This window comes from Tamandua tetradactyla, chromosome X (assembly GCF_023851605.1).
Source record: "Tamandua tetradactyla isolate mTamTet1 chromosome X, mTamTet1.pri, whole genome shotgun sequence".
Lineage (NCBI taxonomy): Eukaryota > Metazoa > Chordata > Mammalia > Pilosa > Myrmecophagidae > Tamandua > Tamandua tetradactyla.
In genome coordinates, this window is record NC_135353.1 from 53578795 (window position 1) to 53583232 (window position 4438).

The 4438-nt window shown below is 39.1% G+C and overlaps 1 pseudogene; it reads left to right on the forward strand.

Moving 5' to 3' along the window:
- Positions 1-2689: 2689 nt before the first annotated feature.
- LOC143670624 (telomeric repeat-binding factor 1-like) lies at positions 2690-4001 on the forward strand (annotated as a pseudogene).
- The last annotated feature ends 437 nt before the right edge of the window (positions 4002-4438 follow it).

A 4438-nucleotide genomic window follows, 5' to 3' on the forward strand; every position in this document is an offset into this window, starting at 1 on the left:
AGTATTTTCTGTTTTCCAAGATTCATATTAACATAACAGAATTCCAATTTGCCAAATTTGTTTTATACATTTATGACTGATTCATACTAATTTGTTTAAAAAATGTAGACTTTCAAGGCAAACAAAACTGAAAGATTTGGTATTATTCTAAATAAGACTTCAGATTTTTATTATTCCTTAAAAACACACCTTTATTTCCTAATCAAAGCCAACTTGAGTGTTAAATTTATTTAATGTTTGCTAACTGTAACTGTCTAAGAAATAAAATAAGCCGAACTTGCCAAGCCTATATGGTAATTAGGACTCATTCTCATATGGAGCCATTGCCCCCCATTACTTGGTAAGACACAGAATTCTCTCATAGGTTTCTCAGGGAAAATTTGGGGAGCTAAATCTGGATACTCATTAGCTTTCCAGAAAAATATAAAGGCATGAAGCTGAAATTCTATGAAAACATTCTATCTAGAAACATCTTTACTACTTTTTTTCAATTACCAATATTTAAAACAAAATACCTCATTCTTTAAAAATATTACATGGTATGTGAATATGTAATATATATCAATAAAAAATAAAAAAATACATTAGCAGAATGTTGAAATGGCTGAAGTTCTCAGCTCAGCCATCAGCCATAGTAGGTGTTCAATAAATGTTTATGAAAGAAAAAAATACTAGTGTACTTATTTTCCTTCTAATTGTTCACGCGAGTAGTCTCTCTGAAGAACATGATTTACAGAATGGTCTCTCATGCATTCTTGGATCCTTCATGTTATTGTAAATTTGATGCTTTTCATGATAGATTTTCTACAATTACTACTTGGGGTTGTGTGTATAAATATGTAAAAGAAGCAATATACACAGATACATGTCATATATTTGCATGGAGATATATATATATACACAAGTCAGGGTACATTTATATATATAAAATTGCAAGAGATTGTAAGAGCCATGAATTACCTCTAGAAGAGTCCAAAATTCAGTCCTCAATAAGTCCATTTATAGAACACAACCATGCCAAGAAAAAGCAGCACAAACAATAATAAAAGTACAACAGAATCAAGCAAATTATTCAATGTCTCTCTAAAAATTTGCTATGCTGACAGAAGATGTGAATACTCTAAAGAAAGCCGAAAGAAGTATATTTTATGTGGTAAAAAAATGAAAATTAAACACAAACTCAGCAATTGTTCTTTACTCTGCAATGCTAAGGATGCAAAAGCTCAAATGGAAACTTCCAGGGAGATGGCAGAATAAGATAAGCTGAGTTTACCTCTGCTCCATGGAACAACTAGAGAAGTGAAAGCAAAGTGACTGGGACAGCAGTTCTAGGGTATGAGTGACCAGAAAGGAATTTCTACATTATATATGGAGGACCTGGATGAAAATAGTGGATAAATTACAATTGAGAGGACAGGGTAAGTTTACCTGGTTGTGATTTCAGCTAGGACAGGCAGCAATGCACAGGCCAGAATGGGTAAAGAAGTGACGCACTGCCACATTCCCACCTCCGTTTCAGCCTGAGAGATATTTCCTCTCAGCTTGACAGCTGGGGCATCCCATGGGGAACCTGGAAACCAGCAGACTGGGTGTATCTATGCACAGAGAGCTTGCAGTGCATGGTACCTACTCCCCACCTCTGAGGTAGGCTGCTGTGGGTGCCTGGTTTAGGATGAGAATGGGGGCCCCTCCCATTGGGAAGAGGAGGAGAGATGAAGAGCTGAACAGATCTGACAATTGGCCAGCACAAAAATTCCCTGAGTCCTGCTGCTTCTATCCTTTCTCCATGCAGGCCCAGTATACTCAGGGCACACAGAGCAGAGAGGCAGGGATGTGGGAGTGAGCTGGTCCACAAAACTAGACACTGCTGGGCTGGCTGTCGGCAGTTGTAGTTGAACTACTGAGTCCCACAGTCCAGGGTCACTCCATGTGGGAGCTTGGGGGCCACCAGACCCATCATGCCTATAAGTGGATTCTCTGCCAAGGTGCATACTGCCCACCCAACAACCCTGGAACTGGCAGCTTTCAATGTGCCCTGAAACCTGCAGCCTTGATTGGATTTTCACCTGTTTGAGTTTGGCCCAGCTAGCTGAGTTATTCAGTCCTGAGGCGAAGTCCTGAGGCGAAGAGGTGGCCCAAGAGCATTATCTGCTGGGAAGACATGAAAAGTGCAGTCTGGCAAACTGCCACTCTTCCTAGTTCTTAACAGATCTTTAATTAAAATTGTATCCCCTGCATGAAGTTCCAGTCTTGGTTTGGTGGGGAATTACTGGCAAACCAAGTGAATAAGGAACATTCAATGCAAACCGAAGCAACTATAAAATCTTATAGGAGTGAGAGAAATCATCTTTCAAAATAACCTTAGCAAGATAATCAAATGCCTTGAAGGCAGCAGAAAATCACAAAACACATGAAGATGCAAGAAAACATGGCCCAGTCAAATGTCCAAATTAAAATACCAGAGGAGATGCAGAATTTAGAACAACTAATCATACAAATCTCCTAAAGAAGTTCAATAGGTTGATTAAAGACATAAAGGATATCAAGAAGACACTAGAAGCGCATAATGAATAATTTGAAAGAACAAATAGAAAAATAACATATCTTACAGAAATGTAAGATACTTACAGATTGAATTAAAATTTTGCTAGAGAAACACAACAGCATATTTAAAGAGGCAGAAGGAAACATGGCAGAGGAGGCCACCTTAGCCGCTCTGAGCCCGCGGGGGTGTGTGGGCGGGGAGGATGCAGGCCCTCCTGAGGAGCCCATAGTGGAAGTGGCGAGAGATGACCAGGTACAATTAGAATGTCAGGAACTGCTGGAGAACCAGATGCAGGTGGGACCTTCTGAAGAAGAGGAAGACGCAGGCCTGGTGGCCGAGGCCAAGGCCGTGGCTGCCGGCTGGATGCTCGACTTCCTCTGCCTCTCTCTTTGCTAGGCTTTCCGCGATGGCTGCCCAGCGGACTTCCACTGGAACTGCGACAGCAGGGTTTTGATAGGTAACTCACGGTCGACTTCTCCATTTCGGCACCTCCCATCAGCCTAGGTGAAAATAGCATTATTGTAGCTATTATTAATGGACTATCCAGTCTAACAGCTCATCAACTGAGAGCTATATACATTTGTCAGTTTTTGACAAGAATTGCAACAGGAAAAACTCTGGATGCACAATGTGAAAGTGATGAATGAATTACACCCTTGGAATCAGCCCTTATGATTTGGGATTCAATTGAAAAGAGACACGACAAACTTCATGAAGAAATACAGAATTTGATTAAGATTCAGGTCATAGCTGTTTGTATGGAAAATGGTAGTTTTAAGGAAGCAGAAGTCTTTGAAAGGATATTTGGTGACCCAAATTCTTATATGCCTTTAAAAAGGAATATAATCTCTCAGAAAATTACATTCCATTCTATTTTTCAACATGTCAGCTATAACCACATGATGGAGAAAGTTAAGGCTTACGTGAATTTTGTGTTACGTGAAAAGTCATCAGCCTTTCTAATGAAGGCAGCAGCAAAAGTAGAGGAAAGCAAAGGTTAAAGAGCAGTAACTTCTCAAGATAAACCTAATAGTAATAATGCTGAAATGGAAACTGAAGCTAAATTGAATATAGGATAAAGGTCCCACAAGAGTCTTTTATCTAATTTTAAACCTGGAAGCCAGCAACAAGATCTTGAAAAGAAAGAGGAATGAGCAGAAGCTCTTCAAAGTGGGAGAAAGAAAGAAGAAAACCATAAAAGAACCCCTGGAAGAAAGAGACTGCATGTTTTAAACAATCAGCCAGTATCTTCTGAAAAACCTCGATCTAGGAAAAAAACAGGCATGGCTTTGGGAAGAAGACAAGAATCTGCCATCTGGCGTGAAGAAATATGGGGAAGGAAATTGTTCTAATACTATTACATTATAAATTCAACAATCAAACAAGTGCCATGCTAAAAGATAGATGGAGGACTATGAAGAAACTAAAACTGATTTATTCAGACAGTGATGACTGAATCTATTTGTAAAAGCTTGATAAAAGGAGGACAGTTAGATATTTTGATTACTACATTTATTTTAAACTTGCTGGTCATCAATGCATCTTACTATTTTTGTTTAGAGCATTATAGACATTTTCTGTAAAACAAAATATTTGACTCGAGGATTTGTACTATAAGTGTAATATGTTATGGGCGGGCCACGGTGGCTCAGCAGGCAGAGTTCTCGCCTGTCACACCAGACACCCGGTTCGTTTCCCGGTGCCTGCCCCTGCAAAAAATGAGTAACATGTTATGCTATCATTGTATTCTTAAGAGCCTTTTTACTTTGATAAAATTGTTGAGCCCTGCTGCATTCAATACTCTTCACCCCCAAATCCTGGTCTGATTAAAAAAGTATGAAAACACGAAGAAAAAATTTCTATTTATCTATTCTTTTACTGTAGGCTGACCTC